Here is a 13595-nt window from a genome sequence, read left to right on the forward strand (position 1 = left end):
GGATTTCCCAAAAACCAGTATAAAACCAAAAAGAGAAGCCTTATAAAAGAGAAAAGTAGTAACATAAAAGAATTATCAAAGAAATAATACCAAACAATCTGAACAATCAAACGACTTGACTTTACATATAGTTAAGACTTGCCTAGTCCTTGGCATAATAAAAAGAAAATCAGAAATACTACCATTTGAAATTTCAGAATAAAAGGGAGAAGACCTTTCTGGTTGTGGCTGAGGATAAACGGGGCTGGGACAAGAAGCAGCTCACAATCAGACTGACCTAAGGAAAGATGGCCCAGAACTCACCCACAAGCAGTGGATCAATGTTTGCACAACTCTCGGGGGAAATTATTTTCTACCCATTCACAAAGTTACCGTCCATGCAACATTCCTCAGAAGATTCCTGGAGAATATTCTCCACCAAAGTAAGGAAGCAGAATGACCGAGACTGGGAAGACCTGGTCCAGGAAACCAGGGAGTCCACCCAGAAAGAGCAGGAGGGTCTTGCAGGATGACAGTGAGGGGTTCAGGTGGGCTGCCGTGGCAGGCAGCCCTGTGGGAATGGGAGGGAGAGCGATCAGGCACTCTGGCCATGGAGGCTGGCTAAAGCCATCCAACCCATGGAGAGGGCTGTGTGCTTCCATCCGAGCTGCCAAAAAAACACTACAGTGCTTGGATGTCAGACATTATTTTCTTTCAAAGGGAGTTAATCGCCTTCTGGACAAACATAATCTATGCGACCTTCTCCCCAAAAGGTAAGCAGGTCACACTGGGACATTCTGCAAGTTCAGTAATTATATGACTGTAACACTGTAAGCAGGGAATGTGTATCTGACCAAATCTTGGTTCAGGATTGCTTTGGGAGGTGGGCGGGGGGAACACAAGGGGAGGAAGCGTAGAGTGTAAGAGAGGGAAAGTCTAATGTTTCAAGGAGGGGCATCAATGTAGCTGAGAATGAATAATCAAGTGTTCATATAAGGATATTACTAGGAACATCACGGAAATAAGAGAAGAAATTCCTTAAAGAATGGAAATGGAAAGTGACCCAGGTTCAGGCAGGATGGAGGGAGATTTTTTTTTTTTTTTTTTTGGAGATGGAGTCTCACTCTGTCACTCAGGCTGAAGTGCAGTGGTGCAATCTCAGATCACTGCAAACCACCTCCTAGGTTCAAGCGATTCTTATGCCTCAGCCTCCTCAGTAGCTAGGTTTACAAGTGCACGCCAGCACACTTGGCCAAATTTTGTAATTTTAGTAGAGACAGGGTTTCACCACGTTGGCCAGGTTCGTCTTGAACTCCTGAGCTCAAGTGATTCACCTGCCTCGTACTTCCAAAGTGCTGGGATTACAGGCATGAACCACCATTCTGGCCTGTATTTTTCTTTTTAAGTCTTTCAGTATTATCTTATTATTTTAACCATAAAAATTAAATTGCTTAAATAAATATAAACTTTATAGTAGAACATGGAGGAGGAGGGCGTGGAGGAGGAAGGAGGAGGAGGAAATAAAAAATAAAGTCCTTGGTAGGTGCTATAGCAAAGTGAGCAGTGTGGAGAGAACACTGCACGTGACTTCCTTACTACAATGGCCTGTGGCTGATGAAGTACAGCACTTTGGTGGAAACAGGTGGGCAGTGTGTATGGGTGAGAAACATGATGGCTTTAAAGACAACACCTTTCAAACTAGAGTGAAACGAGAGACCATTCTCTAGATAAATATTCAGGTAGTAATTTGCCATATGAAAAATTTCAGCTGTAAGATATGTTCACCTAACATGGAGGTATTCCCCAAATGACATGGTTTATCATGGAAATAATGAAGGTTTTATTTTCCCTTTTTTAATATTTGACAATAATGTCATTCACTTGTTATTAAATTTTTAATTTAGCTACATAGCAGTTTATTCTTACCCTTGGCACATTATTTACAAAGAAACTCACCCCAGGTCCATGGTGAAGATAAAATAATTTGTCTCTCTCACATAGAAATCTTATGAAAACAGGGATGATTATTGTAATTCCTTTTAATTACTGCTATAATTGCACAAAATCTTTAACATAAAGCAAATGTAAACAGTATTTACAGGTATAATTTGAGAGTAAATGAAAAATCACTTCAAAACAAACATGGAATAAGGGAAAATCATCTTTAAGAGTCACTTCTTCATGGACTCTCAGGTACAGGATCAGTTTGGGTTTTAATTGACGGGCTCAGCACCAGAGGACAGACTTGACACCCCCCCCCCCATGGGTGCGGTCCACCCACTGCTGCACAATGTCCTTCAGTGTCTGACTTACAGAGGACAGACTTGACACACCCCCCCTCCATGGGTGCGGTCCACCCACTGTTGCACAATGTCCTTCAGTGTCTAATTTACAGATCCAGGTATATTTCATCTCCCTCCTCTCTCTCTGTCCTGGTGTAATCTACTACCCTAAATCAATCAGACCGTTTTCCATGTATTAAATAGCTTTCAGCTCAGGTCTTATTCCTCGCAGCTGTATTTCCCCTTTCACCTGCACCCTGAAGTTCCTCCCACCTGAAAACTTCATCTGACCCAAGAAAGCAAAGGGAAAAAACCCGAAGAGCCAGCTCATGGTCTGGTTCACTGTTTAACAGCCAGGAGCCAGAGCCTGTGTATAGAAGTGGATGCCCAGGAAGCACTTGTGAGCTGACTAAGAAGGTAAGACCACCACCCACTTCACTCAGGAAAGTGAGGCAGGACTCCATGCAGCATGAATGAGTGCACATGGAACAAGCTGGTTGTCATTTATATTCAGCAAGGGACCTCCATGGACAGGACATGTGGGGAGCTGCTATCAAACACCAGAACTTCTGACACTGTGCACAGTCTAATATTCTGCCCTGTCTGTTGTGATATCTCACTACAGTAATGATTATGATGGTGAGCACTTACGCATCGATATTGCAATATGTCTGCATAAGAACTATCGCTAAGGCAGGTGATATTATTTCCCTCGGTGTATAGGTAAGGAGCTTAGACTGATAACTTACCTGGTCTCACATAGGTAGTAATGGCCAGACTAGAGTTGGAACCTGTCTGTCTACTCTCCAAGCTCGGGATTGACTTGAGCACAAAGGTAAGTATCTCATGTGCTTTGTAAAGTTCAGGTTGGTAACAAAATGTGTGAAAGGCAGGGGTATAGACAACAGGGGACATATGAAATATGGGATGAGCCTAAAAGAATTCAAGTCTATTATTTTTAATCCACTGTTGTCAAATGGCAAACTATTACTGGCTTTTCTTTAGCTTGTGATTCCTGTATTTGAATCATGAGAAACTTATATTTCATATATTACCAACTATTATGGGGAAAACTATCACAAGGGAATAAAACTTCAGTGCCCTACGGATTTTTTTAACCCTAGATAGATCTTATGAGTTTGCAAACTATAATTTTTAAAAAGAATTCAGTCTTTTTCTCCTCCCAAATATAAGTTTCCACTCTTCCATTCCAGACATGCAGCAACTGAATTCAAGTTACCTGTGCTTCATTCTTTATGGTGCAATACTCTCTACCTGCAAGTGCAAATAATTTTTCCAATAACATATTCTTCTCTTCCACTTCAGAAATATGATTATCTGTTGGACTTGAGGCTGGGGGAGGCAGTCTTCATCTCCTGCAGCATGCTTTTAGAAAATAATGTCATTCTGCACATATGTCAGAGGCAGGTAGGAAAATGATGGGAAGAAATGACTTGTCAGGTGTGGACTTCTTCAAAGCATGAACTGCTTAGAAATCAGTTGTGGCAAATAAGCCTGTAAAAGACAGGAAAACACTCCATGCCACTGAATTCCATCTGTAATCATATCTGTAAGTTCCAAATGTTCATGACCCAAATATTTTGGATACCTGTCCCTACTTTTCTTGCTAAGTGCAACTAAAATCCCTGGATATTATATGTAAAACAATCATAAAAGGACTGTGAGAATTAGAGAAGAGGCAGACCAGCTAGGGCATCAGGACCCAAGGGATGACATGGTAATGAGTATCTTGGGTTTTCTTTTCTTTTCTTTTCATCTCAGATTTGGAACTGAAGAAGCTAAAAACTCAGACACACTAATGCATGTGAATTTAAAAAATTCTCAAAAGAAGCCTGCTCTCTCTAGTTAAAGGACAAGAAAAGGGGCATCCTAACAAGACAGAATACTTTTAAACAATAATCACTCTTTTCTAGCTGAACAGAATAGCTAAAATGGTGGACCTGCCTTGCTCACAGAGGCTCAGCAAGGAGCCCTGAATTCTACCCTTACTGGGCTACAATAAGGCACCCATCCCTCAACTAAGGTGGTTTCAGAGAGTGCTGATGAGGGAGACAGGAGTTTGATTTCCTCTAAACAATAATGAGCTTCCTCTCCTAATGATATAGTTGGAGACCATGGAAACAGGTACTCATACCTGTCCAGCCGGTGCACTATCTGCAGGAGCCTAGAGGGAAGCTAGAACTCCCTCCCTATCCAGCAATGATTAGGAGACAGCCTCCAAGGGTCAATAGACACAAGGATGGAACCTGGACTTCTATAGCCACCTGGAAGTGATGAACTCCAACCCCCTTTTCACCAGAGTGCTGTTGAAGAAAGCCAAAACAGACAGCTTAAATAAGACACACTGTTGCATAAAATAATATCTGAAATATTCAGGTTTCAACTGAAAAACATTCAGCCCATTCTACCAAGAACCAGAAAGATCTCAAACTGAAGAAAAAAAGACAATCAGTTGACATCTACAAGGAGAGAGAGATGTTAGAATTATGTGGCAAAGATTTTTAAAAATAATAAAAGATAAAAGCAGTCATCACAAAAATGCTTCAACAATCAATTACTAATATGCTTGAGACAAACGAAAAAATAAAAAGGCTCAGCAAAGAAACAAATTCTCAATAGAAGATGCAAAAAAGACCCCAATGAAAATCTTAGCACTAAAAGAGTTGGTGACAAAAATAATTTTTAAAAACTTTCACTAGTGCATTCAGCAGCAGAACTGAGGAAAGAGGAAAGAAGCAGTGGAACTTAATATAAAACAACAGAAACTGCACAATCTGAAAAAACAGCAAGAAAATAGACTGAAAAAATAAACAGAGTCTCAGAGACCAGTCAGACAAAAGATCTAGTATTCGTGTCATGGAAGTCCAGGAAGAATGGAAAGAGAGTAAGGATGAAAAAGTACTAACAAATTGACAGAAAGTGTGTCAATTACAGCAGAATTCTACCAAACATTAAAAATATAATTAATACAAATTATATACAATCTCTTCCAGAAAACAGATAAGGAAGGAACATTGCTAAATTTAATTAATTTTATGAAGCCCCATCATCCTGGTATCAAAACAATATAGACAAGGACAAAAAAAAGTATAAACCAATATTCCTCATGAATATATGTGCATAAACCTTAAAGATACATATTAACAAACAGAATTCAGCAACATATAAAAAAAATTATATACAATGATCACATGGGGTTTATTCCAAGGATTCCTGGCTGGTTCAATATTTAAAAAATCAATCAATATAATCTTCCACATTAACAGGCTTTCTGATTGGATCAGTCACAACGCAGAGCAAGTATCAAACAAAACGCAACACCCATTCTTAGTAAAACTTCTCAGCAAACTGAACAGAGGAGAACTTCCTCAACTTGATAAACATCTGCAACATACAGTTAACATTCCAGGTAATGGTGAGTTACTGAATATTTCCCCCCTTGAGATCAGTAGCAGTTCAGGGATGTCCACTCTCAACTCTCATTCATCATAGTACTAGAAGATCTAGCCAGTGCAATAAGGCAACAGAAAGAAATAAAAGGCACTGAAAAAGATTCTCTGCTTGACCAAAATTTAGTCAGCCTGAAGATACAGGGCCACTAAAAGACAAATTTGGTCATAAGATAATAGAACTTTTCCCCCTCACCATGCCATACCACATATCAACAGGGCTCCAATATAATAAATGACATTAATTTGCAGCTAAAAGACCTGCAAGGTACAGATTCTATATGAGGAGGGATTCTTAAGGAAGCCACAGGAAAGGGAGGCAAAAATAAAGAACTTGGAGTCCCTGTTACCTATACTGCAGCAAATACTAAGCACAGCCCAACTCCTAGTAAGGTTAACATAAAGCCTCACACAAATGGCCTATTTGCCTCACTTCCTATTACTGGTGTATCATGTCTTCCTTTCACCTAAAATTTACAAGTGATGTCAAAATGCAAGAGAAAACACAATCTGAAGACAGAAAGCAAGCATCAGAGTAGACTGATTCAGATATGACACAGATTTTGGAATTATCAGAGAATTTAAAATAGCTACAATTAATATAAGGGACTCTAATTAAAGAAGTACACAACATACTAGAACAGATGGGTAATGTAAGCAAACTTCAGAATACCAAAGAATAAGAGAAAATACTGAAAGAAGCCAGAAAACCGAAAAAAAAAATGTCGAGAATATATATGTTGAAAATTACAAAATGCTGATGAAAGAAATCAAAGAAGATCTAAATAAAAAGATATTCCATGTTCACGGATTAGAAGACTAAATATAGTAAAGATGTCTTTCCAAACTAATGTGTTAAGTTTAACACAAATTGTATAAAAATTATTTCAAAATATTGTGTATATAGAGCTACAATTATTCTAAAACTTATAGGTAAAAGCAAAGTACCTAAAACAATGCTGAAAAAGAAGAGTGTGGGAAGAATCACCCTACCAGATATTATAGCCTATTGTATAGCTACAGTAACTGACACTGTGTGGTATTATCAGAGGGACAGACACATAGATCAATGGAACAGAACAGAGAACCTAGAAATTGCCCACACAAAAATAGCTAAGTGATTTTTTATAAAGAGGCAAAGACAACTCAATGAAAAAAAGATAATCTTAATAACTATCTGAAATAATCAGATATTCATAAGCAAAAATGTGAAACTTGACTTACACCTCAGATCTTATACAAAAATTAACTCAAAAACGATCATAGATTTAAATGTAAAACTATAAAAGAAAAATTGAATTGTAAGACACTCCACTGGTGTCAAATAATTGCTGAAAAGCACTTACAGAAATCATATCTAGAATATGCAAAGAACAAAATGATTTTTCATGTTGTAAAAAATCCAGTTAGAAAAAGGACAAAAGATATGAAAAGACATTTAATGCTGATGAAAAAATCAAAGAAGATCTAAAATCACTGAAAGACAGATGGTTTTTATGACTTCAACAACTCAACATAAGACAGATCTGAATTCTCTGCAAATTGATAGACAGGTTTAATTAAAATTCTATCAAAATTCCAGCAAGCTTTCTGTAGAAACAGAGACGATCACACTAAATGGAGATTTGCAAAAGAACAGGAATAGCAAAACCAATTTTTAAAAATTTTTAAAAAGTAAGGTTGGAGGAATTAATTTACCTAATTCAAGAATTATAAATACCTATGGTAAACAAAAGCTTGTGGTACTGGTGGAGGAAAACAATGGATAAATAAAACAGAATGGAGAACCCAAAAAGACCTCCATCCACAAATATATGCCCAACTCATTTTTGACAAAGGCATAAAAGGGATTCATGGAGGAAACAAATTGTGCTGGAAAAACTGGACATTCATTTTTTAAAAAATTAACCTTGACCTATATAAAAAAATAATTCAAAATGTATCACAGAATTAATAAAACTACAAAACCTTTAGGAAAACTACGGGAGAAAATATTTGCAATTTAGGCCTATAAGAAAAAGTCTACTGTCTCTAAAAGCACGACCCATAAAAAGATCAGTTAACAGGTTAGACTTCATCAAAATTAGAAAATTTGCTGTATGAAAAACTTTGCTAAGAGGATGTCAAGACAAGCTACAGACTAGAGATATTTGCAAACCACATATCCAACAAAGGACTAGGTACCTAGAATAGATAAAGTGTTCTCAGAACTTAACACAGCGCCCAAAAGGGCTTCAACCAAGGTGTCGTCTAGACCGTGTTCCTTCTGGAGGTGCTAGGGGAAAATCTATTTCCTTGCCTTTTCTGGTTTTAGAGGCCTCCTGCAGTCCTTGAGTCAGGGTCTCCTTCTTCCATTTGGGTCCAGTTAATCTAACACAGAATCACTCTGGCCTCTGCTTTCCTTTCACATTGATTTTTCTGACTCTCCTTTTACTCTCTTTCCCTGATAAAGACCCTTGTGATACGTTAGGTCAACCAAGAAATTCAGGGTCATGTTTCCATCTCAAGATTCTTAACCAAATCACACCATCAAAGTCTTTTTTTCCATATAACACAAGACATTCACAGGTTCTGATGATCAGATCATGAATATCTTTAGGTAGGCTATTATTCTGCCCACCACACTATGGAATACTACTCAGCAATAAAAAGTAACCATCTATTGATATTCACAATAACCTGGATCAAGCTCCAGAGAAAGATGTTGATTAAAAAGAAACAGTCCCAAAAGGTGGCAGTCTGTGTAATTTCCTTTGTGTCATATTCTTTAATTAACAAAATTTAAAAATGGAGGACAGATTAGTGGTTGCCAGGAGTTAAGCAGGGAGTGAGAGCATAAAGGAAATGTTTGTGGTCATAAAAGGGCAACATGACAGACCCTGCAGTGAACAGGATCTATCTATCTTGACTTTACCAACGTCAACATCCTAGCTGTGATACCGTAGTGTAGTTTTGAAAGATGTCATCATTGAGAGAAAGTGGGTAAAGGCTACAGAGGAATCCCTGTATCATTTTTCGCTTCTGTATATAAAGCTATAGCTATCCCAAAATAAAATGTTTAATTTTTACAAACCCATCTCAGCTATCTTGGGAAAATCAGTAAATCTGGAAATGAGATGTTTTGCAGGATTTCTTCATCATTACCTGAGCACCCAGTAAAATCCCTGCTCAACTCCTCCCTCTGAGAACTCACAGTCAATTCAGCAGCTTGACCAAACTCCCTCTTCTCTGAAGTGCCTGTTCCTTTCCAGGTATCCCCCATCCCCCTGCTACTAAAGACTGCATTTAACAGAGTCAGAAGAGTGGGCTGTAAGTAGTCAGGCTGAAAACTCAGGTCCCTCATCTGCACTCTGCCGGTAACAAATTGTGTGAGGTACTTACGAATGGTGAAGTGCACAGGTAATTCACAAAGTGCCTTCTCATAAGTGAGTAGGAGTTACATGGAAAAATGGCAAGGGTTAGTAGCAAAATCATTTTGTATTTTCACTGGGATTAGTGTAGTTGACAGAAGTTGTTGCGAGTGCCCTAGAGAAGAACAAATGTGTTTTAACAGCATTTCCAAAATTATTTGACAATGGAAGCCAGCCAGCCCACCTTCACATTTTTTTTCATGGAAACATCTTGTTAACTATTGCCTATGGAATACATTTTGAGAAATGCTGAACTAGATAAAATAAAAACGTGTTAATATTGCTTTATAGTATACAGGCATTTTTTAATTCTTAAAGTAATACTTGGTTGTAAAATATTCAAACACTACACAAGCACAATAAGGTTCAAAATGAAAACACCCATTTTGCCACTTTCACTCCCCAAAGGAAAATGACTTTAATGGTTTGGTGTAAACAGGTTCACATTTTTTCCTCTGTATTTAAAAATATATCACTTTTATAATTAGAACAAAAAATAAATGTGATAAAAAGGAAAGAAAGAAGGTCAACTCTTCCTATTTCCAAAAGAAACATCTAAATGATGGTTATATCACATCTGGACACCTTTAGGAAGGAAGAGTAAGGGGTAGTTATTGAGTTTCTAACATTATCTCAGGTTACTCTTGTAAGAAAGATATTACACTTACTTTACGCACAGTAAATCTGAAAATCAGAGATTAATCTACTTGCCCAAGATCACACAGTAGTAATAAATGTCTGCTTAGTATATGTTAAATTCTAAACCAAGCACTTAAAACTTTATCCTTTTGAGTATTTACGGCTAGCTTCTAAGGTAGGTGCTGTCCGGATGGTACTTATCCTTGTTTCAAATGAAACAAAAGCCTAGAGGAAAGCCAGACTACTTTTCCCCAGTAAATTATCTTGAGCCCTGGTCAAAAATCAAGGTGTTGGCAGGGTTGTCCTCCTTCCAGAGGTTCTACAAGAGAATCTGAGATGTGATATAACCATAAATGTAAGAGTTTATTTCTGGATGTTCAATTCTATCCCATTTATGCATATGCCTATCCTTATACCAGCATCACATTGTCTCAACTGCAGTAGTTTTGCAGTAGATTCAGAAAATGCAAATTGTCAATCCTCCAACTTTGTTATTTTGCAAGACTATTTTTGCTATTATGGATTGCTTACAATTTCCATACACATTTTTGGAGTAGCTTGTCAATTTCTGCAAAAAAAAGAGGCTGAGATTTTGACGGGGATTCTACTGAATCTAGATCAATTTGGAGCTATTATCATCTTCACAATGTTAAGTCTTCCAGTCCATGAACATGAGTTGTCTTTCCATTTATTTAGATTTTTAATTTGTTTCAATAATATTTTAGTTCCTAGTATATAAATCTTTTATGCTTACTTTGTTAAATTTATTCCTGAATATTTTAACATTTTTGATACTACTGTAAATGAAATTATTATCTTAATTTTCAGTGTTCATTGCAAATGTATAAAATTCAATAAGTTTTGTTTATATTGATCTTGTATCCTGCAACTTTGCTGAACTCATTCATTATTTTAATGTCTTTTGGAGGGGGTAGATGCTTTTAATTTTTTATATGCAAGAGCATGTCATCTGCAAATATTTACTTCCCTCTTTCCAAAAATAGGACTTTTATAATTTTAATTATTAATAGATGCCTAACTGCACTAGGTAGAACCTCCAATAAAATTATGAATAGAAATGGTGACAGCAACATTCTTACCTTGTTCCTGATCTTAGGATGGACACTTTTAGTCTTTTATTATTAAGTATGATGTTAGTTGTGGATTTTTCATAGATTACATTTATTGGGTTGAGGAAGTTACCTTCTGTTCTCAGTATGTTGGATGTTTATATCACGGAAGAACGCTTAATTTTGTCAAATGTTTTTTTCTGCCCATAGCAATGATTGTTATTTTTGTGCCTATTCTATGAATACAGAGTATTACATAGAATGATTTTTTTATGTTGAACCATCCTTGCATTTTTTAGATACTACTTGGTCACTGGTGTATAATCAATATTGTACGTTGCTGGATTCAGACTGCTTGTGTTTTGTTGAGAATCTTTGCAACAGTATTTGTATTTGTATGAGGTGTTGATTTGTAGTTTTCATTTTTTGTGATATCTTTGGCTTGGAGATCAAGATAATATTGGCCTCATACAATTAGCTTGGAAGCATTCCTTTCTCTTCAATTTTTAGGAAAAGCTTGTCAAAGAATAGTGTTAAGCCTTGTTAAAAGGTTTGGTAAAATTCACTAGCAAAGCCATTTAGGTCTACAGTTTACTCAATGGTAAGATTTCTGGTTACTAAAATAAACCTCTTTATGTTATGAGCCTTTCTAGATTTTACTTTTTCTCCATTCAGTTTTCGTAGTTTGTGTCTTTCTAGAAATTTGTTTATTGCATCTAATTAAGATTAATAAATTAATTGCATCTAATTTAGGTGATAATCTAAATATTATAGATTATAATCTAATAATCAAAGTATTCCTTTGTAATTCTTTCACCCCCCTCCATGAAGTTAGTAGTAGTGTCTCCTCTTTCATTCCCTAATTAAGTAATGTGCATCTACTCTCTTTTTCTCTTGATCGGTGTAGCGAAGAGTTTGTCAATTTTGTTGATCTTTTCAAAAAACCAACTTTTGGTTTTGTTAATTTTTTATTGCTTTCTGTTCTTTTTTCATTTATTTCTCACGTAATCTTTATTATTTCTTTTTTCTGCTTGCTTTGGATTATTTTTCTCTTCTTTTTCTAGTTGCTTAAGGAGAAAGGTAAAGTTATTTATTTGAAATCTTACTTTTTAAAAATAGGCATTTGCAACTACCTATTTATCAAGCACTTCCGTTGCAGCATCTCATAAGTTCTAGCATATTGTGTTTCTGTATTTTTAAATTTCAAAGTGTTTTCCAATTTCCTTATGGTTTCTGATTTGACCCACTTGTTATTTCGGTGTATACTGTTTAATTTTCACATATTTGTGAATTCTCCAAATTTCTTTCTGTTGTTGATTTCCCATTTCATTCCACTTTGAATGGGAAAGACACTTAGTATGTTTTCAATTATTTCAAATTTCTTAAAACTTATTTAATGGCATAATATACAATTGTGTCCCCCACTCACCCAGAGAATAAAGGAGAATTACAATACACTTGAAAAGAATATGTATTCCAGTGTCATTGGGTTGTACAGATGTTTGTTAGGTCTAGTTGTTTTAGAGTGTTGTTCAAATATTCTATCCTTGTTAATCTTCTACTTGTTCTTACTAGTATTGAAATTGAGGTATTGAACAAGTCAACCACTATTTTAGCATTATCTATTTCTCCCTTCAATTCTGTCCATTTTTGCTTCATATATTTTAAGGCTCTCTTGTTTAGGTGCTTGTAAGTTTATATTTATTATGTGTTCTTGATGAATTGACTCATTTCTCATTATATACATTAACATTATATACATTAACATTATACACACATATAAGATACATGTATATCTTTTTTGCCTCCTGTAGTGTTAAAGTCTACTTTGTCCAATATTAATACAGCAACCCCAGCTCTCTTTTAGTACTGTTGCCAAGGTACATCTTCCTTCTGTCCTTTCATTTACAACTTATTTGTGTCTTTGAATTGAAACCGTCATTCATAAACAACATATATATGGGTCATATTTTTTAAAAGCCATTCTGCCAATCTCTGCCTTTTGATTGCAACATTTAAACTATTTACATTTAATGTAATTATGAATAAGGTAGAATTTATATCTGCATTTTGCTATTTATTATATATCTTATGTCTTTTTTGTTCTATTCCTTTACTATTGCCTTCTTTTGTGTTAAATTAATATTGTATAGTGTATCATTTTAATCCCCTTGTACTTTATTTTACTACATTATTTTTTAGTTATTTTCTTAGTTGCTGCCCTGGGAATTACAAATAACATCTTAATTTACAATAACCTAGCTCGCATAATCAACGTAATTTTAACAATTTACAAAAACTTTGCATTATACAGCTCCATCCCTCTTTACTTTTCTGCTGTTATCATACCAACTCAATCATTTTACATTATGATGTCCATCAACAGAGAATGTAATTGTTGCTTTATGCAGCTGTTTTTAATTTTGATAGGAGAAAAAATAAAACAAATAAGAATAAATTCATATGGTGGGGGAATTGTATTTACCTTTTTTAGTTACCTTTACTAGTTTTTGTCATTGTTGTTTTTGTTTGTTTGTTTTTTTGAGACAGAGCCCAGGCTGAAGTGCAGTGGCACGATCTCAGCTCACTGCAAGCTCCGTCTCCTGGGTTCAAGCCATTCTCCTGCCTCAGCCTCCCAAGTAGCTGGGACTACAGGTGCTTGCCACCACACCCAGCTACTTTTTTGTATTTTTTTGTAGAGATGGGGTTTCACTGTGTTAGCCAGGATGGTCTCGATCCCTTGAC

The 13595-nt window shown here is 36.1% G+C and overlaps 1 protein-coding gene and 2 long non-coding RNA genes across 7 annotated transcripts in view; 1 reads left to right on the forward strand and 2 right to left on the reverse strand.

Annotated features, from left to right (window-relative positions):
• Positions 1-4881, reverse strand: part of LOC103885679 — a 36382-nt gene extending 31501 nt beyond the window's left edge. Inside the window, exon 1 of the long non-coding RNA XR_648927.3 lies at positions 3502-4881. This is a non-coding gene — a long non-coding RNA (uncharacterized LOC103885679). The remainder of the gene's footprint in view (positions 1-3501) is intronic.
• Positions 1-13595, reverse strand: part of GABRG3 (gamma-aminobutyric acid type A receptor gamma3 subunit) — a 556557-nt gene that overhangs the window by 370902 nt on the left and 172060 nt on the right. The gene's annotated exons all lie outside the window — the stretch shown is intronic.
• Positions 1-13595, forward strand: part of LOC101021971 — a 29910-nt gene that overhangs the window by 714 nt on the left and 15601 nt on the right. For 2 of the 4 annotated variants that reach the window (XR_004185231.1, XR_004185230.1), the window contains exons 2-3: positions 2494-2678; positions 3025-3096. This is a non-coding gene — a long non-coding RNA (uncharacterized LOC101021971). Of the gene's footprint in view, positions 1-2493; positions 2679-3024; positions 3097-3475; positions 3562-3587; positions 3690-4043; positions 4114-13595 lie in introns of those variants that run through there. The other 2 variants (XR_004185229.1, XR_004185232.1) reach the window with 2 other exon arrangements.

The sequence above is a fragment of the Papio anubis genome, chromosome 7 (assembly GCF_008728515.1).
Source record: "Papio anubis isolate 15944 chromosome 7, Panubis1.0, whole genome shotgun sequence".
Classification (NCBI taxonomy): domain Eukaryota; kingdom Metazoa; phylum Chordata; class Mammalia; order Primates; family Cercopithecidae; genus Papio; species Papio anubis.